Genomic DNA, 26,389 nt, shown 5'->3' with positions numbered 1-26,389 from the left:
TTCCTTTCAACCCTGAGTCCCAGACAGTGACAAAAACACTGAGTGTCTAAGAACCTCCACAAAGGCTTCTAGATTCCAGATCCTTCTCTCCTGCTGCACATCTGTTACCCACGAAAAAAATAGCATGTAACTGGCTTAAATAGAAAACACGGTTTCTTTCACTCAGCTGACAGATCTGGTGTAGGTGAGGCAACAAGCAAGGGCTAACTGGCTAGAACCAGTCTTGTGGGCCAGGGTGGCTGCTCAGCAGTAGAGCACAGGACCTGTGTGGCCAAGGTCCCCTGTTCCATTCCAGCTGTTACACAGACTTGCTAAAAATGTGCCGGGGGCTGAGGGCAGCATCGTGTGGGTGGTTTTTTAATCACTCCAGGACAGATGCCTGTACACCTTCCCACTCACAACAAAAGTCCTCCTTGACCAACATGTACTGGGGTCCCCAGCACCCTCTCAGTTCCCTCCTGCATCTCCCCTCACCTCACCATATTTCCCCTGGTGCTTCTCTCTTTCTTTCCTTGTTTCTCAAGTTCTTCCCATGAATGAGTTCATACAGAATACATCCCTCTCCTTATGGCTTATCTCATTTTAGCATGGTTCCGTCAGTCCCATCCAAGATGAGGCAAAAGAGAAGTGTTCCTCATTTCTCCCAGTTTAGTAGTATTCTACTGTATATACAGACCACAACTGTTCATCTGTCTTTGGCATCTGGGTTGAGTCAAGTTTGGGCAATTATAAGCATGTGCTGCTAAAAACACAGGTGTGCATGTCACAGATTTCTGAGTGACCTTTCCCTCCTTAACATGGATACACTTCCTGGATAAGAACTATAGAGACGGGAAGACAGCATAGCTCACAAACAAGGGACTTTCCTCTCTCACACATTCCAGGTTCCATGCTCAGCACCACCAAGAGCTGGAGCTCAATGGTGTCTGCTCAGAAAACAAGAAGGACTGCATCCTAGTCAGTTCACAGGACCCCAGTCACCTCCAGAGTCAGCCAGAAAGTGTGAGAGCTGCTCACTGAGAAGGCTTTCCCACACATGTCACCTGGTGTGCTGGCCACACCTGCCAGGCATGCTGGGTCTCTCTGTGTAGGTGCTGCTTCACATGAAAGAAAGGACAACCAAAGCCTTTTGGCCTCTGCGTGGTACAGAGATCAGGGGTCCCTCTTTGAGAGGCAGAAAGGGCAGGGGTGACCAGCACAAAGGACACTCAAACACTAATTAGAAGGGACATATGCACCCCTATGTTCATAGCTGCATTATTCACAACAGCCAAAGAGTGGAAGCATTCTACATGCCCATCCACAGATGACTGGTTAAAGAAGTTACGGGATATATATTCCGTGGAATACTACTCTGCAATCAAAAAAAAAAAAAAGATAGTGTGTCCTTTGGAACAAAATGGATGGAACTGGAGGTGGTTATGCTTAGCGAAATAAGTAAAGAAATGAAGACTACTGGATGACTTCTCATACGTGGAATCTAAAGATCTGACACACGTGAACTCGAAGAAGAGAGGGGGACAGAAGAAGTAAGCAAACTGGTTCTAACACATGAGTGCTATGGTAGTTATCTCTGAGAGATGGGAGGGTGGAGACAAGAACCTTGATGGTGGTTGTGGTGTGGAATGATACCCTGTATAGATACACAGTCTTGTATTATACTATTAATCACAAATAAAAAATAAGAGAAAAAAAAAGAGATTTATCTATTTACTTATGAGAGAGAACCCAAGCATCACTCAGTAAGTCATGTGTTCTACCCATTGAGCCGCCTCCCTGACAACTGCTCCCTCACCTTAGAGAAAAAGACAGCTGGCAGTGTAGTCCTTGAGGGGAACAAGCCCACCCTCAGCAATTTGGCCTTGGTGTTCTGCATTTCATTCAAAGTCTCCCAATACCTCTCTCTACTGGTGGAGCAGAGTTTCAAAATTGATACTGCACACACAGGAGATGCAACTCTTAAAAGAAAACAAAAACACTGGGCTTTCTTTCTAGATGGCAGCTGGATGCTGCACACCTTTTTGTATATGTGCCCTAGCAATGCATCAGCAAATGGACTGGAACGAGATGGAAAGCTGGGTCTGGTGGCCTTGGACTCTGGCCGGCTGGCCTGGATTCTCTGGGCCCTACAAGGTGGGACACACACAGAGACTCCAAAGGAGGGCTCAGCTGTTTGTCTGCAGGTGACTTGGGATTTCACAGCACCAGCCTGTGGGCATCTTCCCCCCTACACTCACACACCCCCCACACACTGGCTGCTCAGGGCCTCCCAGGCAGCTGTCCTCCTGGTCAACAAACAACTGCTCTGACTTACACCTCAGCTGTTCTTTGGGAGAAGTAGAAAGGACAGAGAAACCAACAGATGCAGCCATATCCTCCCAGCTAACACCATCCTTGGCCGCTACACAGTCTGCAACTTGGGGCAGTGAGCACGGCTCTCTGGAGCATCTGGATGTGATGGAATGGGATGGGTGGAGGAAGGGAAGGATGTTTCCATCTTCTTGACTGAGCCCCCATCCCTTTTGGGAATATTCCTGGGAATTCTCAGGTTCCAGTAAGATGTTCCTAAACAACCTCTTTGGTATTCCCCCCTTTTTGGTGCCACTCTTTGGGAACGCTACTGAGGTCTGTAAGCTCAAAACCCCAGCAGGCATGACATGCTGTGGCATCTTCACCTAGTGGGGCCTGGTCCCATACACAGGATATGGGAGTCATATGCTTAGGGAATCACAACACGGAAGTGATGGAGCAATCCATTATCTGTGCAAATGTGAAAATGCTGTCCACAGGGGCCAGGAGAGGACTCACACATCTTGATGGGATGCCCATCTTGCTATGTGTGAGGACCTGGACTTGAGTCATCTACAGAAACCAGGGGCTTGAAGCCCAGAGACTGGGGAAGATGATGGAGAGACATCTAGACTCCCTGGCAAGACCTGCAGATGCTTTCAACCCTCCTTTCCAGGAGTCCCGAGTTCCTGAAGGTCCCCCATCCCTGTGGGGTTGTTTCCAGGCTTGACACCCTGCTGAGGCCAGGCCAGGTTCCAGGCCTGTCCATCAGGTGGGGGCAGCACAGACAGCTGCCTTCTGCCAATGAGGACCATTGTCACTCCCAACACCCCTTGCTTTGCCTCCAGCCCTTCTGGGTAGCCCTGCAACAACATCCCAGCAGTGTTCCTGCTTTTTAGACCCCTCAGTCAGTGACAGGAGGTGGCGGCCTACTCCCAAAGCCAGACAGTCCCTCCCTCCCTTCCCATGTCCCTTCTCCAGAAGTTATGCAACTGCAGCTGAAGAAAGAAGTGGAGTTCTCCCAGGCCTGAGGAAGCCTGCACCCTGCTCCAGGGTGACCGCCCCTCCCGCTCATGGGAAAGTGGCTTCAGAGGCAGGCGGGCAGAGGCCTGTGGCATGGAAGAATGACCAACCCTGACAAGGTGCCTCCTCTCTGACCTTCTCCTTGTTCTCTTCTCTCTCCAAAGCTCTAGGTCATTCCCTACAGACCACTTCCTGCCCTACCCCTTCTTAGCTCACCTCCTCCATCCTTCCCTTTCCAAATTCCTGGCTCTTTGAAACTCTCTCCTGGTAACAGTTAGGTCTCTCTTCATGGTATCAGACTTCCTGCCCGGGGAACTCTCCTGCATTCATCCTTTGCAGAAGGAGGGGTGCTTTTAGCGTGAAAAGCAGGAGATCCCTGCTCTGAACTTTTCAGAATGCCAGCGGCAGATGCTCTAGTGGTGACACGTTAGGGAGGGAGCACAAGACGTGTGTGAGCTAGTTTTTCTGGGCTCCAGCTGGGATGTCTGCCCTTTGTGCTGTCAGATACCAAGGCTGAGTGGTTACAGGGAGAAGGAGCACCCCAGCCCAGTGCCCTGGGAGAGAGGGGCTACAGTTCCAGGGCCCTGGAGTCTCCTCTCTGGCAGAGTCACTCTGCTAAGAAGTCCCCTTCTCCTGGGAGGGACGTGAGAGCTTTGCTTTTTGTGCCCACTGTTGGCCGACACCATCCTCCAACATCTGATGGCCCTGTTCCTGAGGGCACTTGGCCAGGCTTGTGTGTGTGCAGAAGCTCAAACCAGCCAAAGCAACTGGCTGCTCCACTTCTGAGTGAGGGGCTCAGACCTGTTTACCAACGGACTTCAGCCCCTGTGGAAACAGGTCAGTATCACCTTGCATGACCTGGCCTTCCTGAGCTCCTGGGAGCGGGCAGATCCCCACCAAGATGACTAAGGCCACAGGGGAAGGGAAGGGGGCCACAGAACAGGAAACCAAGGGTTAGAGCCCGAACTCCAAGCCCAGCCTACGTCAGCCAGGGCCCACAACAGACAGGGCATAAGTCCAGAGACCATGAGGCTCCCTGGCTCAGCAGACAGAACATGGAGAAGGAGAACTGGCCACTTCCAGGCCTGCACGTTGGAGAGATCTCACACATGCCTGCACTTATTTGTTCCCTGCTTACACCATACAACCATGCCAGCCGGCCTCAGACACCTGCTCAGTATCCACAGGCTAAGAAAACATAACCATTTCTCACTAAGGCTCATGACATCTCCTCAGGTAGTAGACTCCTACAGTGCCCTCCCTCAGCCAAGACAACAACTCCCCGCTGGGTGTTGGGAACCTAGACAAAGCCATGCATGCGCTCCCATGCCTGCCCAGCAACCCTGGGTCCCCTGGAAGGTTCTGGACTTGAAAGCCCATATGTCTCAGCTGCCCATCTGCCTTCTGTGCCAGTGGCCTCCAAGCCTGTGGGATTCAGTGTGACCTGCACATCCCAAGCCAGCTGTGTGTGGGGGGAAAACTCTGGGTAGCTGTTCATACATGGGGAAAGATACTCAAGGAAAGGCTGGCATCTCACAGACAGGGGAGCCTCCTCATGTGTAACTGGTACCCAGGGGCAGTAAGTAGGTAGGTCCTCACTGAACTCTGTCAACAGTTTCTCAGAAACTGCAAGGCTGAGAAAAGAGACATTCCTTTCCATGGCCTGCCGGGATGTCTTTTTTCCTCATTAGTGTTAAGACAAAGCGATGACATCACTGGAGGGGCAGCTGTAGCTCATAAACATGTGAGGAGTTCATGTGCACCTGATTTATCACTGACAAATGACTTTACGAGCTCTTGTTTACATTTTACAAAGTCACAGATGACGTGATCTCCCTCCACAGAGATTTGGTGTTACTTATCAGCAGTAGTGTCTTTTCTTCCTTTTTTTTTTTTTTGAAGGGATACTGCAGTGGACACGACTGTGCTCCACCCTTTTAGGGCTGGGTCTGCTGGGCCCCATCCCTGGCTGCTGGCTCAGGGGAGGACCTTAGGCTACCACATAAGGTGTCACCCCAAAGTTATGTCCCAGAAGTCCACCCAGCTCTGGAGTGGCCCATGAGGCTGGGGCTCAGAAGTAACCAAAGGGCTGGCCACATCTCCCAATCCTTCACCATCTATCCTCGTCCCCAACATCCTTCAGTGCCCAGTTCCTGGTCTGAGTCACCTCCGTGGCATCCCCACCTGAGAGGGGCAGCTGTGTGAGCATGGACAGTGATGTATCCAGTTGCATGAAAGAAGTGACAGGCCCCAGAGCGGCCCATCCTGTGAGAAGCCCAAAGGAGGCTGAGAAGGATCTTTGGAAAGCATCACAAATATTCGGTGGGTGGTCAGCTGGGACCCTTTTCTGGACACCGGCCTGACACAGTCAAGGGGACAGGGTTAGTTACATGGGGCTGGGAGCAGTGCAGGTTCACAGAGAGGCAGCTAAGACACCAGAGCACAGGCCACCTGTCAGGGGCTTTCAGTGCATGTGTCCCTCCTTATGGAGCCACACAACTCGCTCCAAGCCTTAAGCCCCAATGCTTCTCCAGTGGAGAGTTAGCTAAGGAGGGCAACTCTGCACATCAGCAGGATAAGAGTCGTGCACACTTCAGCCTCCACATTCCAAACTAGCTTTAAGGGCAGATAATGGTCCCTGGAGGCTAAAGAGAACTCAGCAGTATCACTCCCAGAGAAGGGAGATGGCAAACACCCCCCAATCCCCCACAGTGACTAGACCACACTGCTGAGGAGGCAGCACCAGTTCCCCACAACCCTGCAGACTCTCCACACTCCCAGAGAAAGCCGAAGACTCAGCCAGAGGGGAGCTGTGGGATTGAAAAGGAGGACACTCAGGTGCCTGGGTGGTGCACTGGGCCCAGAACACCTCAGAGTAGACAGAGTAGACTTCTCACTGGGAAGACCCAGCCTGAGACCACCCCATTGCTCACTGCTGTGTGATTCCGATATGCTGTCTCAGCAGACACTCCAACCCCCCTTGCGTGAGAACTAGGTCTACTCATGACAGCTAAATACCAACTCTCTCCTCCCTGGCCAGCCAGCTAGCGACAGGAAAAATGCCTGGTCAGACTCGCTGGCTTCCTGGGCTGGGTTTCAGATGTTTGGTGCCAGAATGACTTGGCAGAAGTGATAGCATGGGCCCAGGTTCACAGAGCACCCACTTCAGTCCTGTGTGCCGGGGGGGGGGGGGGGACCCACAGCTTTCACCCTCCCAGACCAAAGGTAATCTCTTTCTAACATCAGCATCCCCACCTCTGTCTTCCCACCCCCCAAACTCCACTTTGGTTGAAAATTAAGAGAGCCAGCAATAGGCTTGGGGAATTCAGGAGAACAATTTCCTCCTGGCTTGCCTGTACTCAACAGCTTAGTGTCCTCACTCGTGGCCAGTCACCTACCACTCACTTTGATCCCTGAATTGTGCCAGAAAAGGAAACTCAGGAGGCATGTAAACTCCACTGAATCATTAATGCTTTGATGTCATAGGTACAGGGCATGAAATACATTAACACCCAACTCTCATTTGTTGACCTGCATAGCTTTTAAAAAGGCTTCTCCAGGGCCAAGTGGTGGTGCACCTGGTAGAGTGTATATGTCACAATGTGCAAGTACTCCCAGTTCAAGCCATCGTCCCCACCTGCAGGGAGGAAGGTTCATAACTGGTGAAGCAAACCTGTAGGTGTCTGTCTTTCTCACTCCCTCTTTTCCTCCCCCTAAACTCTTAATTTCTCCCTGTCTCTATCATAAGTATATAAAATAAGGTTTAAAAGAAAATGTTAAAGGCTTCTCCATCCCTGTCTCTCCATTCCAACCAAAATGAAGGTAGGAGAGCTGGTGAAAGTACAGGCCCTTGACCTTTATTCCCCAGAATAAGAATAAGATTGGTTTAGTTATGGGCCCTTTCTCAGTAACCTTCTTCATCCTCCAACTCAAAGTTGATGTAGTGTGGAAAATGCAGCTGTGGCTGTAGAGACATACAAATACAAAGATCTGAGACATATTTTAAAGATTCTCAAAACATATGCAAAGAAAGAAGACTAGGGGCCAGATGGTGGTGCACCTGGTTAAGCACACACATTACAGTGTGCAAGGATGCAGGTTCAAACCCCTGGTCCCCACCTGCAAGGGGAAAGCTTCATGAGTGGTAAAGCAGGTTGCAAGTGTTTCTTTCCCTCTCTCTACCTCTCCTCTCAACTTCTATCTCTATTTAACGATAAATAAATTTTAAAAAAGAAACAAGACTAATATTACATTGAATTATATCATCATCCTAATTTTTTTTTCCCCATCAGGGCAGTGACTAGGGCTCAGTGCCTGCATGACTCCACTGTTCCTGTCAACCATTTTTTTTTCCATTTTGATAGTAGGTGAGAGGCAGAGATAGATAGAAGGGGGGGCAGGTGGTGATCCCCCTCATTGAGCACACATGTTACAATGCACTAGAACCTGGGTTTCAGCCCCTGTTCCCCACTTGCAGGGGGAAAGCTTTGCAAATGGTGAAGTAGTGTTGCAGGTATTTCTCTCTCTCTCTCTCCCTTCCTATCACCCCCTTCCCACTCAATTTCTGGCTATCTCTATCCAACAAATCAATAAAGATAATAAAAAATATTTTTAAGGGGGGAGGAGGGAAGATACATTTGCAGCACTGCTTCACTGTTGGTAAAGCTTCCTGCCTTGAAGTTGGGGACTGGGAGATCAAACCTGAGTTCCTGTGTATGATAACTTGTGTAGAAAAAAAAAGTTCCGGGGGTTGGGCAGTAGCACAGTAGGTTAAGTGCACATAGTGCGAAGCACAAGAACTGGCATAAGGATCCTGGTTCAAGCCCCCGGCTCCCCACCAGTAGAGTGGGGTGGTGAAGCTTCATAGATGGTGAAGCAGGTCTGCAGGTGTCTGTCTTTCTTTCCCCGTCTCCCCTCTTAATTTCTCTCTGTCCTATCCAACAACAACAGCAATGACAACAATAATAATAATGACAACAACAACAAGGGTAACAAGGGCAACAAAACAACAAAATGGGGAAAATGGCCTCCAGAAGCAGTGGATTCGTAGTGCAAGCACCAAGTCCCAGCAATAACCCTGGAGGGAAAGGAAAAAAAAGTTCCTTTTTTTTTTTCATTAGTGGCTTCCACTTTTAAAGTAGAAAAATCTGAACATACAGTAGAAGTTTTATTTGTTTGTTTTTTACCAGAGCAATGCTCAGCTCTGGCTTATGGTGGTGCAGGGGATTGAAACTAGGATTTTGCAGCTTCCTGCATGAAAATTTTCTTACAGAACCACTGTGCTGTCTCACTACAGTAGAAGTTAAATAGCAAAACAAGCTTCGTGTTGAAATTCTTTAGGCAGAAATAACTCACTACTACTAGTGGAACTCTCCTTCTGTGTTTAGCCATAAGTCTTGTGTGAAAGCCAATTAGATCTAATAGAACTTTTATATAGTATGGAAAATGAATTCACTCTTTTTTGAAAGCCATTAGGGGACACACTTGCTGGGTTACAGGGTGAGAGTTTTGTTAGAAGCCACTGAGTCACCCTCCACAGCAGCTGCACCATTTCCCACTAACACCAGCAGTTAAGTGAGGATTTCTGCCAGTCTACACCCTTGCCAGCATTTGGCGTTGTCAGTCTTCCAGATTTTGATCATCCTTGGATCTTTTTTTTTACTTGTTTAAGTGTACTCGGTTATCTGAGTATCTTTTTCATGTAACCTTGCAAATTTGCACTGAATTATATTATCATGATGTCAAAAATTTAAATGACCTGTGATCTTTAGTATAACTATTCTTTTTTCAGATGTGTTCCCTAAAATTATGTGTTGAAAGAAAACAAATCTTAAAAAATAAAAAGACTCACGCTTCTGATTTATTCAGCAACTGTGTTCTTTCCTTTTGATATTTTTATGACTTTTTTTTTCTTTTTTTACAACTGTCTTATTACCTGAATATTGATGACCCACAGACAAGTAACAACCCCATGAATGCAGCCAAAAAAATCTCAGCTATGTGGAAAGGAATGACTGGGGCTACGCACTTTCAAAGAGCTGTCTGTGCTTTGCACATATGCCACAGAAACAAGACATGTTTGATTTTGGCTCTAGGTGCAGCCCTAGACTGGGGGACACATGTGTACAGAATTCTCTGTACACAACAACTTCAGAGAAGCCGGCAAAAACAGAGTCTGTGACAGGGGAAAATAAGTAAGTCAGATAAAGGAAGGTTTCTTAGAGAAATAGAACAGTATGAACTATGGTCTCACAAGTCCGAGCAGGTTTTCCCAGTGATTCTAAAATGTTGAGACTCAAGAGAAAAGCGGGTACTTTCAGCCTTGAGACTGGGAACCAATCCTGCCGGGATCCTGAGATGAAGAGAGAGGGGAAACGAGAGAGGGACTTCGGGCTGTGGGTGCATCATCTCAGTTTAAGCACTCCGGAGAGTCAGGCATTCCTGAGCCCATTCACAGATGAAGAAACCAACGCTCACACTTTGGAAGTGACCCCGCAGGACTGTGGCACTGCCATCTTGGAATTATAGCCAAGTGATGTCTGCCTCCCAGACCTTGCATGGCTGCTGCCCTCTGCTCCAGCAAAGATGCCCCGCAATTACAATGATGGATTTGTTTCCTAAGGACAGAGGATCAGCTCTGGGGTTAGAAGCTGGGGATGCTAATTATGCTTCTATTGAGTGGTGGTTTCCTCCAAATTAATGGAGTTGAAAATAGTACTTAAGCTTGTGGTGAGAAACATATAAACTGCCCCAGAGGAAGGGCCTTGTTAAACAGGTATGGGCTGGTTCTTGGGGTCACCCACTTGTGCTTCTGTGAGTCCCCCCCAGGGAGGGGAGTCACAGGACCAGGCCACTACGCCAAGTATCACAGAGCCAGGAGACCAGGTGGGGATAGCAGAAGGGCAGGGGTGAAGGGGCCTGGCCAGTCTCTGCCCAGTCTGCCTGCTCACGAGCCAAACAGAGAAAGCTACTGACCACCTCTGGGTAGCATGGCCATTCTGCTCAGCAAGCTGCTATCCCACAAGCTTGATGACTGAGGGTTGAGGAGTCCTATGGAAGAATCCCCCATCCCGCTCTGTCTACAGGAAGCTCTTTCACCCAGAGAGAAAAGAAATTACTAGCAGGAAGTTGGGCAGTAGCGCAGAGGGTTAAACGCACGTGGCGCAAAGCGCGCAAAGCGCAAGGGCCGGTGTAAGGATCCCGGTTCAAGCTCCCAGCTCCCCACCTGCAGGGGAGTCACTTCCTGTTGGTATGCTTCTAAAAGAGGTGAAGCAGGTCTGCAGGTGTCTATCTTTCTCTCCCCCCCCCTCTGTCCTCCCCTCCTCTCACCATTTCTCTCTGTCCTATCCTATCCAATAACAAAGACAGACAACAATAATAACTACAACAATAAAACAACAAGGGCAACAAAAAGGGAATGAATAAATAAATAAATATTTTTAAAAATTACTAGCAAAACCAAGCAAGCAGTGGCCCCATGAGAGTCTCCTCCCTGCTCTGCAAATTCTGTTCACTTGTGTGTGCACATACACACACGCACATTTACATGTTCAATACGTGCATACATTTGTACACATACCTATACATGTCAACACACAACATACACAAATGCATTGGACACAGACATTGCAGAGCTGGTCCCACCGCACACAGTGGAGTTTGCATTAAACCAACACTTGTCGCTGGACACTGCAAAGGTCTACTCGGGGAGACAGAGAGGCCAAACACTGACCACTTGGTACAGGGCCTTCCAGAGCACAAAGGGCTCACTTCTGCACAAAGATCTAAGAAAGCAGGGACAACAAGATCAATAGATTTGACTATGTAAAAATTTAGACTTCCAAGGGCCAGGCCCTAGTGGCACACCTGGTTGAACACATTACCATGCAGAAGGACTCAGGTTCAAGTCCCAGGTCTCCACCTGTGAGGGGTTGGGGGGAGAAAGCTTCATGAGTGGTGAAGCTGGGCTACAGGGGTCTCTCTGTCTCTCTCCTCTTTTCTCCCTCTCCCCTCTCAATTTCTCTCTCTATATATATCCAAAACACGTAAATAGAAAAATAAGAAAATTAACTTTTGTATCATTTAAAAAAAAATTAGAAGAGAGGGCCAGGCAGTGGCACAACCAGCAGAGCATACTTGTTACCACTGATGAGTGATCCGAGAGGTGGTGCAGTGGATAAAGCATTGAACTCTCAAGCACGAAGTCCTGAGTTCAATCCCCGGCAATACATGTACCTGAGTAATGTCTGGTTCTCTCTCTCCTCCTATGTTTCTAATAACAAATAAAGTGTGTGTGTTGTTATTGTTGTTGTTTCTAATGTCACAAATTTTCCAGCAACTCGCAACCATCATGCTGTTAACGGCAGGCAGAATGAGTAGCAAGTGTTGGGCAACTGCCTAGGAATCTGCACATGGCCACTTGCTGTAGTTCTATGTGTGGCCCCAAGCCGTGAAGGTAGGGATGGGCTGGAAGGGCAGAAACTTTGCTGACTGCAGAGGAGCTCAGTACAGGCAGGCTCCCTGCTCTGCAGCCAGAGCCAGTGACTCATGAAACGCCTGTAGAGACACATTTCACAGCCCTTAGAAATCACACTCACAAGGTAGTTTAACAGCACAGGGAACAACAAAGAAAACACTGAGTTTTTCTTTTGAATCTTTTTTTTTTGCCTCCAGGGTTATTGCTGGGGCTCAGTGCCTGTACCATGAATCCATTGCTCCTGGAGACCATTTTTTTACCATTTTATGTTGCTCTTGTTTTTTATCATTCTTGTGGTTATTATTATTATTGATGACATTGTTTTTGGATAGGACAGAGAGAAACAGAGAGAGGAGGGGAAGACACAGGGGGAGAGAAAGACAGACACCTGCAGACCTGCTTTACCGCTTGTGAGGTGACCTCCCTGCAGGTGGGGGAGCCAGGGGCTCGAACCGGGATCCTTACACCAGTCCTTGTGCTTTGCACCATGTGCACTTAACCCACTGCACTACCGCTCAACCCACAGAAGTATACAGTTTTTTTCTTTTTTAAAGCAGGACACCAAATCGTATGCCCAGAGTATTTCAGATATGGGATGAAATGCATGAATGCAAGACAAGGGGAGACACGTCAACCGCAGCTGCCCTTGCTGGGGAAAGCTTATCAGTGAGATTTTCTTTTCCAGTTTTATCCAATATATATTTTTCCCATACTACCCCGACCTTCATACTTTCATTTCTTTTATTGGACGTGGCATCAGTAAATGAACTCAAGACCCTGCGCTGGGTGGAGTGGTCTCCCTGGGCCAATTCTGTCTTTTTTATGTTTTAGGGAAAGAGGGAACAAGGGAGAGACTCCACAGCACCATCTATAGTGCTCCTATGAGTTGCTAAGGCTTGAACCCAGGGCCTCTTGCATAGTGTGTGTGGGGGGGTGTTTTTTATTTATTTATTTTTCCTTTTGTTGCCCTTGTTTTTTATTGTTGTTGTAGTTATTATTGTTGTTGTAGTTATTATTGTTGTTGTTATTGATGTCATCGTTGTTGGATAGGACAGAGAGAAATGGAGAAAGGAGGGGAAGACAGAGAAGGGGAGAGAAAGAAATTCACCTGCAGACCTGCTTCACCACTTGTGAAGCAACCCCCCTGCAGGTAGGGAGCCAGAGGCTTGAACCCGTATCCTTACGCTGGTCCTTGCACTTTACACACTTGTGCTTAACCCGCTGTGCTACCGCCTGACTCCCAGGGGTGTGTATTTTTACAGAGTGCTATCTCCCAGACCCAGTGTTGACTTTCTAATTGGAAAAAAAAAATGTTTTAATGACAATCTCAGCTGCAAATCCACCACAAATAATAAGTGGAAACTCAACAATTCTCCCAGCCACACCCACAAATACCAAAACATTCTGTCCCAGGCAGGTGAGGCTGCAGGGCGGGGCAGGGGAAGGGCTCCCCTCTGTCAATCCATGCTGGAAAATACATTTCGATTTCTCGATGCAGAGACACAGCCTTTTCACGACTCACACATCAGAACATATTCTGGAGGGGTACCAGGAAGTAGCACACCATGTTAAGTGCACATAGTGCAAAAAGCAAAGATTGGCTCACGGATTCCAGTTCGAGCCCCCAGCTCCCTACGTGCAGAAGGGTCGCTTCGCAAGTGGTGAAGCAGGTCTACAGGTGTTTCTCTTTCTCTCCCCCTCTGTCTTCCCCTCCTCTCTCAATTTCTCTCTGTTCTATCCAACAACAGCAGCAGCAACAGCAGCAACAATGGGAAAATGGCCACTAGAAGCAGTGGATTCATAATGCAGGCACAGAGCCCCAGTGATAACCTTGGAGGCAAAAGAAAAGAATATATTCTGAAAATTCAGTAACTGAGACACTTCCATGGGGGGGTAGACTGGAAGCCCCACAACCAAAAGGTTCTCTCCACAGAACAAACTGGCCGAGCAGGCAGGAAGTTTACCAGGAACACCTTAAAAGAATCACTGATTGTCTCCACAGCTCTGCCTCCCCACCAGTGCCTATTAGCACACTATTTGGCACGGCACTCGCAGAGTCCCCAAAGCTGCTCACTCCAGAGTGCAGGGACCCCTGTGCAGGCTCTTCCCAGGCCAAGTTCACAGGTACTACTGAAAGGCAGGATTCTGGGGGGTGGGGGTTGTCCCCCCAGCTCTCAAAAGCTGATGGTACAGTCTTTGGGATGGTTTTCTCAGAATGATGGTAAACCGCCAAGTCCTTTTGCATCAGGGACCTTTTATTTTATTTTATTTATTCATTTTTTTTTAAACTTTTTCAGTGCACTCTAAGGTGGGCTATCTCAGGGTCAACACTGTTTAATAAGAAGATTTACAATGGCTGTGGAGATAGCATAATGGTTATGCAAAGAGACTCTCGGGCCTGAGGCTCCAAAGTCCCAGGTTCAATCCCCCCACATCAAAGCTGAGCAGTACTCTGGTTTAAAAAAGAAAGAAAGAAGCCATGCTTGAGGTTGTAAAATCCCAGGTTCAGTCTCCAGCACCAACATAAACCAGAGCTGAACAGTGATCTGGTTAAAAATAATAATAATAACAGAAAAAATATATATATATACATACACACACAGTAGTTTATTTCATGAGATGAAGAGAGAAGAATTGGGCAGAAAGATGATAGAACATCATTCTGGGGGGGTTGGGTGATAGCACAGCAGGTTAAGTGCACGTGGTGCGAGGTGCAAGGACCAGCGTAAGGATCCCAGTTCAAGCCCCCGGCTCCCCACCTGCAGAGGGGCCGCTTCACGGGTGGTGAGGCAGGTCTGCAGGTGTCTATCTTTCTCTTCCCCTGTGTCTTCCCCTCCTCTCTCAATTTCTCTCTGACCTATCCAAGAACAACATCAGTTAACAACAATAATAACAACAACAATGATAAAACAAGGGCAACAAAAGGGGAAAAAAGTAGCCTCCAAGAGCAGTGGATTCGTAGTGCAAGTAACCAAGCCCCAGCAATAACCCTGGAGCCAAAAAAAAAAGGATATCATTCTGGCACATGCAGCGCTGGGAATTGAACTCAGGACCTCACATTTGCAAGTCCTACGCTCTAGCACTGCTCTAGCTCTGGGCCACTCCACCCTGTTAGTACTTGGGAGGTTTTGCTGTACACTGCAGAGTCCTTAGCAACACCCCTGGACTCTACTCACCAGCTGCCCACCCACCCAAAGGCGGCACAGTACACATCCTGGCTGTGTCACATGACTCCTACAGGGCAAGTCGGTGGGTGAAAAGCCCTGCAGCAGAATTCCAGCTGCTACCTACCTTCTCTTCCAAGGCTCATCTGTTTAGCTCCTGAGACAGGAAGAGGGGCCAGAGTACCACTCCGGCACAGGCTGCGCTGGGGCCAGTCCAGGATCCATACACTAAGCCACCTCTCCGGCTGCTGCCTTCCTGTATACATGTGGAAACTGAGGCACAGCTGCAGGGTGCTTTGGCCCAGAGGCCAAGATACAGCCTCCACATTCAGAGAGGAGGCCGGGCTTAGAGCGGAACCCACACGCGATTGGCCATTTCTACTCCAGTCTCCTTGCACCCAGGGGTCCCAGTCAGCCTCCAGCTTTATACTCCAGTCTTTGTACCAGCACAGAAACACAAGTCCCCTACCTGCTCTGCCCGAAGAAACAAGCCAAGTCCTTCTAAGCAAGAAAAACCACCGAAGAATCCCATCATAGGCCCCTCTCCCTCCTGTTCTATCCCTGCATCCATCCCTTATGGCAGCCAAAACATGGGCACAGACAGAAGCAAGAGGAAGACAAGCCAGAGTTCTCCTCCCTCTCGGCCCCTCCGAGCACCCATCCTCCCTCCTGTAAGCCAGAGGCTGGTGGGCTGCATATGGATCAGGAACAAAAACTGAGGGCCCGGGAGATGGCTTAGCAGTGGAGCATAGGACCCTATGCAGACAGTCCCAGACTCAATCCCTGACATGACCAAATGCTTTGGTCTCTTGCTCATTAAAACAATTTTTAAAAAAGGGAGTTGGGTGGTAGCACAGCAGGTTAAGTGCATGTGGCGCAAAGCACAAGGACTGATGGAAGGATCCCAGTTTGAAACCCCGGCTCCCCACCTGCAGGGAAGTCACTTCACAAGTGAAGCAGGTCTGCAGGTGTCTCTTTCTCTCCCCCTCTGTCTTCCCCTCCTCTCTTCATGTCTCTCTGTCCTATCCAACAACGATGATATCAATAACAACAACAAAACAACAAGGGCAACAAAAGGGAATAAATAAATAAATATTTTTTTAAGTTTTTAAAAAATTTTAAAAAACAACAACACATACTTAAAAAAAAATCACTGAGCCCAAGTGATAACTCTGGTGGCAATTAAATTAAATAAAGACAACTAAGCCGTGTGTGGGCTCCCTAATTCCAAGTCTAAGTTAAACGCTCTCATTAAAGCTAGGAGAACAGTAGCAATCGTGCTAGAGATTTTAGCTTGGATTTTTTCTTTTTGTCTAATGACTTTGAACAGAAAGACCAAGGGACCCACCATCGAGATGAAGGGAGGGATCCTGGTTGTCACTCCCCTTCTCTTAACTATTAGGCTGCTCTGGCCCTTCTCCCAGCCTCCCATATCACTGCCACTGCACTTCTGCTGAAGCACCTCAATCAGTGACTTTCCAGGCAAGACTAAAGAGCCTCACCAGGAGGAGCACTGAGGGCTGAGGCCCCATGCTGGCCAGCTACCTTCTGAGGAGCCTTTCCTGGAGCTTGGTGGTTGGGTTTTAACCAAGTCCCCACCTATGGTTCTGGAACCAGGCTCTTCCCAGCTCTGGCAGCCTCTTGGGTTTCCCCTGGGAAGTTGCCTATGAACCATTTAGTCAGTTTGTCTCCAAATTCCTCCTTGAGACATAGTCAACTTTTCCTTTGTGTCATTTTGTTCTTTTAAACCGCTTTTTAAGCCACTTCGCACTGCAGGAACACACTTTCCCACCTACAGACACAGCCTGGTCTGTGCAGTCCTTTGTACTGCGTGGAGGAGACACTCTGTCTCCTCCAGTCACTTCTCTCTTCCTCAGTGTGTCCAAAGGTCAAGTTCATGTATTCTCAGTTTCCATAGGCCAGTCCTGTGGAGGTGGCCCAACTGGGGTTCTGCCAAACTCCAAACCTAGCTTTCTAAATTCTTTCTTAGCATGTTTTTTTTTTTTTTGCCTCCACGGTTATCACTGGGGTTCGGTGCCTGCACTATGAATCCACTGCTCCTGGAGGCTATTTGTTCCCCCTTTTGTTGCCATTGTTTTGTTTGTTTGTTTGTTTGTTTGTTTTAAATTTATTTATTTATTTATTCATGAGAAAGATAGGCAGAGAGAGAAAGAACCAGATATCACACTGGTACATGTGCTGCTGGGGATTGAACTCAGGACTTCATGGTTGAGAATCCAGTGCTTTATCCACTGTACCACCTCCCAGACCACTTTTGTTGCCATTGTTGTCGCCCTTGTTATTGTTGTCCTTGCTGCTGTTGTTGTTGTTCCCCCATCTGCAGGGGGAAAAGCTTCTCGAGCAGTGGAGCAGAGCTGCAGATGTCAATCTCTCTCTCTCTCTCTTCCTTCACTTTCAACATCTATCTCTATTAGAATAAATAAATAGGGGGCCGGGGCAGTAGTACACCGGGTTAAGCACACATAGTACAAAGCACAAGGGCCCACCCAAAGATCCTAGTTCAAGCCCTGGCTCAGCACCTTCAGGAAGGGTCGCTTCACAAGTAGTAAAGCAGGTCTGCAAGTGTCTATCTTTCTCTCCCGCACTCTGTCTCCCCTTCCTCTCTCAATTTCTCTCTGTCTTATCCTATAAAATGGAAGAAAAAAAATGGCTGCTAGGAACAGTAGATTCTTAGTGCTGGCACTGAGCCCTAGTGATAACCCTAGAAGAAAAATAAATAAATATTTTTTAAATTAAAAATAAATAAATAACCACTGGGATAGGTGAATTTATTGTTCAGGCACTGAGCACCAGAGATAACCCTGGTGGCAAGGGGGGAAAAAAAAAGAGGTCAAGCAGCTGACCTAGAGGAAAAGCACTGGGACCCAGGTGACTTCACACCCAGGGGCCTGGCACCTAGCAGCTCTCACCGGCATGTCCCAGCGTCCTTGTGATCCCTTCCAGAGCGGCCGTGATGAGGCCCTATGGACTCAGCTGACTCTTCCGTCATCCAGAAAGTGAAGTCCCCCGGTCTGTCTTGAGACGATGACAAGTATCTTGAAAAGATGAGGCTGGTGGTGAAGATGCCACCTCAACTTGTTGGACCTGAAAAGTAGGCGGCTCTCTCAACTTTCCTCCAGATGAACTCTGTCAGCTCTCCTCTTGGAGAGTCTACACAGCTCTGTGGGCAGGGGGGTGAAGGCGATGTTTGAGCACAGCACCAGAGGTGGAGAGAACGGGGATGACATCAGCAGAGGACTCACAAGTGGATGATAAGGCCAGCACATTCCGTGACCTGGTGCAGTGGCACACACGTGGTACAGGAGAGCTCAGACCCTGGCTGCTCCTCCCAGGAGGCTCCCAGGCCTGCCTGCTCAGTGCAACCACTTACTGACAGAAGGACTTGCTTGCTACTGAGAACAGCACCCTGGGTCTCTCTCTCATAGGAGTAGAGTTAGTTCAGTTGGCCCTTACAACACACCTACACACTCAGGGGCCAGGCAGTGGCACACCTGTTTGAACACACACGTTACTATGCACGAATGAACCCAGGTTCAAGCCCCACTCCCCACCTGCAGGTGGGAAGTTTTGTTTTTTTGGTTTTTTTAACTTTATTTATTGGATAGACACAGTCAGAAATCGAAATGGAAAGGGAGGATAGAGAAGGAGAGGGACAGAGAGACACCTGTAGCACTGCTTTACCACCCACAAAGCTTCCCCCCCCGCAGGTGGTAGCTGGGGGCTCGAACCAGGTCCTTGCACATTATATAACATGTGCACTCAACCAGGTAGACCACCACCCGGTTCCCAGGTAGGAAGCTTTATGCGTGGTCAAGCAGGTCTACAGGTGTCTCTCTGTCTCTCTTTCTAACTCCCTGTCTCTCCCCACTCTCTTTTGTTTTTGAAAAAACAAAATGAGAAAATGGCCACTGGGACTGATAAATTCTTTGTGCAGGCACTGACCCCCCCCCCCAGCAATAACCCTGGTGGCAATAAAAATGAATAAAATTAAAAACAAATCAAAAACCAAAGATACACATGCCAGGAATCAACACACCTACTCCCTTGAGTGTATGTGTGTGATTTTTATATGAGATACTTGATTCCTCTAAATTAAAGAGAAGGTGAAAACACCTAGCCCGATCCTGGGGTTCAGGGATCGTTCTTCCTGCCACATTCATACAGGAGCCCCCACCATTCATTTCCCTACAATCCCTCCAGTCATGGACATTTTTAGGTGCATGGCTGTGCAGAGACCACAGAACTATCTTTCTATTCTGGACTCCTTCCACATGCCAACCCAAACAGGGACATGGGGGGCTGGTCCAAATGTGAGTCACACTGAGTTCTGGGCAAACATGTCAGCAGAGCTGGGTCAGAAGTGGTGATGACACACCCGCCTTGGCCACAGGGAGAGCAAACCCACATTTCAGAGACAAAGAAGATCCCTCATAGACCCTCCTCTGCCTTTAGAACTGCCTGCCCGCCTGCAAGCGGGAGATTTGTGGAAAGCCCACCCCCCCCCCATTAATGGAAAACACAAAATTTTGGTGTCTGAGAGCTTCCCAAATAGAAAAGAAATCCCTGCCATTAGATTTCATAAAACACGGCCAACTAGTGCCAAACAGTTGACACTTTAACTACAAGGGGTCTTGGGTGAGCATTCTCCTCAATACTCAGTTGGAAATTTGTGTGGGGCAGAGATATCATAGTAGTTATGCAAACAGACTCTCATGCTTGAGACTCCAAAGTCCCAGGTTCAATCCACCGTACCACCAGAGCTGAGCAGTGTTATGGTGTTTCTCTCTGTCTCTCGCTATCTGCATCTCTCTCAAAAATAAAATAAATCGAGTTGGGTGGTAGTGCAGTGGGTTAAGCACGCATGGCGCAAAGCACAATGAAAAGCATAAGGATCCCGGTTCAAGCCCCCAGCTCCCCACCTGCAGGGGAGTTGCTTCACAGGTGATGAAGTAGGTCTGTAGGTGTCTATCTTTCTCTCCCCCTCTGTCTTCCCCTCCTCTCTCCATTTCCCTCTGTCCTATCTAACAATGACAACATCAATAACTACAACAACAATGAAAAACAAGGGCAACAAAAGGGGAAATTAATTAATTAATTAAATTTTTAAAAAATTCATGCATAACTTTTCCCCCAATAAACTTAATTACTACTATCCTGCCATTGACTAGTAGTCTTACCAATAAGAGTAAGTTAACACCTATTTTATGTGCTATTTGTATGATGTACTGCCATACTTATAGTAAAGAGCTGATCATCAAGAAAATTATAAGGGAGAGAAAATACACCTACAGTACTTTACTGCATTCATCAAATGATAGGCTCATCTCATCTGCTCAAGAGAAAATATAAGTAAGTAGATGCTCACAGTTCAAGTCTTGTGTTGTTCAAGTGTTGGTGGCATTATAAATAAAACTATGAACAAGAGTCATGTATTTTGTAGGGTGGGCTAGTTTTACTGAGTCTTTTTAAGCATTAGTTGTATTTAATAAAGCATCTGTCTTTGCAGTGGCATGCTACATGACAAAAGGTGAAGTCTCTTTGATTAGGATAAAGTTTTTGAGATTCACTGTCATGAGTTTCAGGCATGAATGAAATCACAGATTACAAATACAATGAACTGCATGCCAGAGCTGCTTTGGATCCTGTCAGCTTTGGACACTTCGATGATTAGATTCTGATATATACTGATGTGGTGTCTCTTCTTCTGTGTCTCTCTCTTTATGTCTCTGTCTCTATCTGAATGAAAATAAAGGGAAAAAAATCATCCTAGGAGTGCTGACATCATGCATGTATGAGGCTAGGCAAAATAACCAAGTAAATAAAAAAAAAAGCATGAGGACCAAGACCCAAATTTGAATGGGTACTCATTCATTCATTATCATGAAAAGGTAATTCAAACCTAGTCAAAAGCTTGCAGTGACATCTCTAAAAAGAAAAAGAGATGGAGTGCTGAATGGAATCTTTCAGTTAAAAGCATGAAATGTGCTCCTTGGGATTTAAAAAGAGGGAAGACTTAAAAGAGGGAGGGAGACGGAGACGAGAGACTCAGAGTTAATTTTGATGTGACAGATTATCAAATCTAAATTTAACTACAAAAAGACGAGGATGTCATGATTATGAAAGCTGGGTTTTAAGAGGAAGTCAGCCAGACAGTAAATAAGAGAAACCATGACTGGGCTCTGATTTATCTCATGCTGGAACAATGAGTGACAAAAAGACTACAAGAGCAGCTAACTAGCTCTCCCTGGGTGAACTGGATTCCAAAAGAGGTCCAGAAAGTAGTGTGATTGATCTGGAATGAGTGTGCCCTGGCCTGGGTTTCAAGTCAACAGTTGTCCACTAAAGCAAGCTTAACCTTTTTTTTTTTTAATTTGTAAGCACCTATAGGAATTATCAAAGTTACGAGTCAAAGAGAATTCAGCTCAATAACTCAAGGCATGTCCTTTGAAAGTCCCCTAAGGGTGAGGGGGGTGGGGGGTGGTAACACACCAGGCAAAGTGCACATGGCGTGAAGAGCAAAGGACGGACATAAGGATCCCTCCCGGTTTTGAGCACCCAGCTCCCCACCTGCAGGGGAGGTCACTTCACATGTGGTGAAGCATGTCTGCCCCTCTCTGTCTTCCTGTTCTCTCTGGATTTCTCTCTGTCCTATCGAACAACAACGACAGCAATAATAACAACAACAAACTAAACAAAACAAAAAGGGGGGGATAGCCTTCAGGAGCAGTGGATTCATAGTGCAGGCACTGAGCCCAGGTAATAACCCTGAAGGCAAAAAAGAAAAAGAAAGAAAGTCCCCTAAGAATCCCCTATCTGTATGCCAAACACAAAGGGAGGAAGAAAAATACTGGTCACTGCTCAGTATGGAAAATCACTGTGATTACTCAATCTGGGGAGGGAAATTTAAAGCTTTGTCATGCTCAAATCCCTCAGCTAGGGCTGTTTTCTTGGAAAGAACGTGTAAATTGGAATCTGGCACAGCAGGATAACATCCTAAGGATCCTCTACACTTGACTGCTTATTACAAAATGCAGTTTGATCGTCCTATAAACCAGGACTGACGTGAACTCACAGCACCCCACAAGCATTCCAACTCCTCTCACTTCTCCCTTCCAGAAAGGGCAAATACAACACGCTTTGCATACTTCCTAGAGGACACAAGCATTGTAGAAAAGAAAACTTCCTCAGCCTTGTTTCAAAGCCAGTAGGCTGCTGCTTCCCCCCACCCCACAGTCCAAGACACAAAATAAAACCGAAAATGCTCTGGCCTCTCCAGGAAAGCATACCTTCCCTTTGTCATTACAGAAAAAAACCTGCTCTTAGTCTATCCTGTGTTACTCCATTGTTTCAGGAACTGAGAACAATACAAGCCCGGATGTTCTAGGAACAACTGCAAAACAAAACACTTCTTTTCTAGCCTAGAAACCTATTATCTGAGCAGAAAGGTGGAGAACAGGGCTGGAGAGAGACAGTCCAGCCTTATACACTTGAGGTTCCAGGTTTAAGTCCCGGTATTGTGGTGTGCCAGAAATAAGTGGTGCTCTTGTCTTGCTTGCTTATAAAAATAAACTTTTTTTTTGGAAACTGGTAGCTGGAGTAGCCCTCTGCAAATGTAGGGAGTATCTTTTCCCCTACCCCACCCTCACCCCCCTGGGCTTTACTGAACAGAGGTGGCCTCTGTCTGTCTTGTCCCATCCCCTGGCAATTCCCTTTGGTTAGGGCACCTGGGATGCAGCTTTTGAATCACACTCCAGTCACACCCATTTCCTCTAGACCTGGCTGCGGGAAGCGCCTCCATGCCCAGCAATGCTGGGAGAAAGAACAGAAAAACCTGACTCACCAGTCTCAGCTAAGACTTTTCTTTCTTCTCTTCTCCAAAAGAAAGAGCCGTAAGTACTGATGATGGATCAGCAGAGAGTTCTGAATCGGTGAATGGCTTAATAATCTGAACCCCCACCCCCAATCCCTGGAAAGCCAGCCATATCCAGTTAGTGCTCTGGGCACACTGAATCGCCGATCAGGAAAAAAGAAAGGGTTTACACAGGAAATTAAGACCAGAATATTCAACTACCACTTCTCAAAATACCTTTCTTCTCTGGACAGGCAACTAAGTGCCTTCCCTAAATATCAAACTTGGACATGAGCTCCAGATATTCTTTTACTCTCATGCACTCCCTTATTGAAAGGAGAAGATTTTCGTAAAGTCCAAATCCCTAGAATGAAGTGCAGGCAAGCCATACCTCCCGCCACGCTGCCCCTGTGAAATCTCCTTGCTCTGCAAGTGTTCCCTGAAAACCAGTGCCCAGCCCTCCTCCAATCCTCCAGAGGCCGCAGAAAAACAGATCTGAAGGGAGCCAGTCACCCTAGCCCCTCTGGATCACAACGCTGACCTCTGGGAAGGGCTTCTGGAAGGAAAGGAGGCATGAAAAAGAAGTGGGGGCTCAGAAATATGCCCCCTTCCCTCCCGAGAAGAGATGGATACACTCCAAATGCAGCCTGGCCTACATGAAAGGAAGTCTCCTGAGGAGAGATCAGGCTATCTAACAGTCAGGGGGCGGCTCTTTCATCTATGTACAGCAGTACGTGACGGGTCCCCAGGGGACTAAAACAGACAAATAAATGCCAGGCGTTTGCTCTCAAAGAGCCGGGACTTCACGGACTTTTGGTGACACTTCTAAATAAATACCTCACACACACAGAAGGGCAAACGCTAGAAGAAGAAACCACACACACACACACACACACACACACACACACACACACACGCACGCCTCTGCTTGGGGGCCTTAAGTATTACCATCAGTAGATATCTCATAACTCTGGATGACACTTTTGACTCAAACAGACACACAAAGTTCTGCTTGAGATCCTCAAATATTAGCATGACTGGGTGTTTCATAAACCTGCAGTGACACTTTTAAATCACACACACACACACGCACACACACATATACACACACACACCTCTGGGGTTCTCAAGCCTTATCGGATATTTCACAGACACTGGGTGACATGCTTCAATCACCCACTAGCCTTTGTGACTTAAGAGCTCATCAACTCTCAGGGACACTTTGTAATCACACTCCTTCCCCTGCCTGGAGTTTTAAGTATTGGTTTCAATGATTGGCTATTTCACAAAACTTTCAGTGACACTTTTAAGACAGACACAATGTACACGCTCCCACGTTTGTGTCTGGGCTTCTCAAATAGCCCTGGTGGCTGTTTCCTAAACTTTCGGTGACATTTTTAAATATCTCACAGAGAGTGAAAGAGAGCGAGGCTGGGAATTCTCAAATATTAGCAGGATCGACTGATTTCATAAACTTTGGCGACTTTAATTCACACAAACACACATTTCTGCTTGAGGTTCTCCAGTGCCAGCCCGACTAGGGGAACCAGGGTGTGGGGACCCCGCCCTCCGGTGCCCCCTGGTAGTCTCCGCACACCCGGATCCCGAGACCCTGGAACCCCGTACCGGGCACCGCCCGGTCCCAAGCCGCGGTCCCCGCTAACCTGGCGCGGCGGCAGCGGCACTTTGCAGCGCTGAGCAGGGCCTCCGGAGCGGGCGCGGCGCGGGCCTGCCGGGCCCCGAACCTCCGCTCCCGCCGGCGGCCTCCGCGCTCCGGAATCCAGGCCGCCCCGGCGGCCGTGACATCACTCCCGCGCAGGTACACCCCACCCCTCCGGCCCCACCGACCAACCCTCGCGCTTGTGGGCGGGGCCCGGAGCGCCAGGATTCCCAGGATTGGGCGCGGGCGCAGTCATTCCGCGGAGCAGGCCTCTCACACATTCCAGGCGCCGCCCGGCTGGGGCAGGCCTGTGGCCGCGGGGGGTCGCCCCTCTGTCCCCCTTGGAAGGGGAGCCAGTTGGCGACTCTCCCAGCAGGGCAGAGCTTTGCGGGCCATCAGGAAGCAGGAGCTCAGATAAGAAAGAGGATCCCCTCCCAGCCACGACTTAAGAAACAATGGTCTGAGGCCACTGGGCTCCCTGCACGCCCTACAGAGCCAGCCAGGCCCTGGCGTCCTTGCAGCTCCTGGGGCATCTTGCAGACTTGCAGAATCCTGGAAGCCTGCCCCAGCTCTCAATTTTCACAGGGCGATTTCAAATTTCACCATGAGGGTCTTTTTTTTTTTTTTTTTTTTAAGATGAAAACCACACCGCCTCACCCCAGCCTGCGGGCAAATAAAATTGAAGCTCCAGAAGCAAAGAAAATATGTCTGTTTGCCTTTGTAAAGCCCTTCTTCTTCTAGCGTAATGTTGCCGTTTGCATGCACAAGTGAAAAAGAGGCTGCACTCAGGGAGGGGAGGGACTCTCACAATTGAGTTCCACCAGCCACATGAGAGTAATTACTGCTGAATAGAACCGATTGCAGTGGCTGAACTATCAATTAAGAATTAACTAACATTTACCCTCAACGAATAGCAAGCTGTCTAATCCTCTCCGCTAACAACAGTTGGAGTCTCCGGAGACCAGGATTCTCACAATCAGCCTAACATCTGAGCCAAGGCAAGCTGAGTGAGGTGAAGAAGGGGTGTGACATAGAGGCAGCCTGGTGGTGGCCCTGCTCTCTAGCACGACAACGAATTAATTACAGACATTCTCCTGGTTTGGCTTATTTGTTTTTGAGTGATGACAACTTATTCATGTCACTGTCCAGCCCAGTTTGGGGAGGGGTACAGAGTTCAACATTGTGTCTTTTTTTTTTTCCCCCTTAAGAATTATTTCTGTGTGTGTGTGTGTTTTATTTATTAGTTTTCCTTTTTTTCTTGCCCTTGTTTTTATCATCGTTGTGGTTATTATTATTGTTGGTATTGATGTTGTTATTGATGTTTTTTGATAAGACAGAGAGAAATGGAGAAAGGAGGGGAAGACAGAGAGGAGGACAGATAGACACCTGTAGACCTGCTTCACCACTTGTGAAGTGACCCCCTTGCAGGTGGGGAACCAAGGGCTCAAATAGGATCCTTACGCCTGTCTTCAAGTGTGGCACCATGTGCGCTTAATCTGCTGCGCTATAACCCGACACCCAAGAATTTTTTTTAATTTTTAAAAATATTTATTTATTCCTTTTTGTTACTTTTGTTGTTTTATTGTTGTAGTTATTATTGTTGTCATTGTTGTTGGATAGGACATAGAAATGGAGGGAGAAGGGGAGGGTAGAGAGGGGTAGAGAAAGATAGACACCTGTAAACCTGCTTCACCACATGTGAAGCCACTCCCCTGCACCACCTGCACTTAACCCACTGTGCTACTGCCCAACTCCCAAGAATTATTTCTTATAGGGTAGAGAGAAGTCATAATACCATGCTGGTACATGCAGCACTGGGGACTGAACCAGGAACCTCAGGCATGCAAGTTCTGTGCCCTATGAGCTGAGCTATCACTTTGAATACTCAACATCATGTCTCATTTAAT

The 26,389-nt window shown here is 47.8% G+C and overlaps 1 protein-coding gene across 4 annotated transcripts in view; it reads right to left on the bottom strand.

Moving 5' to 3' along the window:
• PPFIBP1 (PPFIA binding protein 1) overlaps positions 1–24,643 on the bottom strand; it is a 150,877-nt gene extending 126,234 nt beyond the window's left edge. The window contains exons 1-2 of one of the 4 annotated variants that reach the window (XM_060194559.1): positions 24,487–24,631; positions 17,883–18,023 (exon numbers count right to left, since the gene is read on the bottom strand). The gene's annotated coding sequence lies outside the window, so the exon portion shown is untranslated. Of the gene's footprint in view, positions 1–9,565; positions 9,643–17,882; positions 18,024–20,262; positions 20,285–24,486 lie in introns of those variants that run through there. The other 3 variants (XM_060194558.1, XM_060194560.1, XM_060194561.1) reach the window with 3 other exon arrangements.
• Between the last annotated feature and the right edge of the window lie 1,746 nt (positions 24,644–26,389).

Source organism: Erinaceus europaeus, chromosome 7 (genome assembly GCF_950295315.1).
Source record: "Erinaceus europaeus chromosome 7, mEriEur2.1, whole genome shotgun sequence".
Lineage (NCBI taxonomy): Eukaryota > Metazoa > Chordata > Mammalia > Eulipotyphla > Erinaceidae > Erinaceus > Erinaceus europaeus.
Note: the sequence above shows the minus strand (reverse complement) of the source record. Positions and strands in the feature narration are given on the sequence as shown.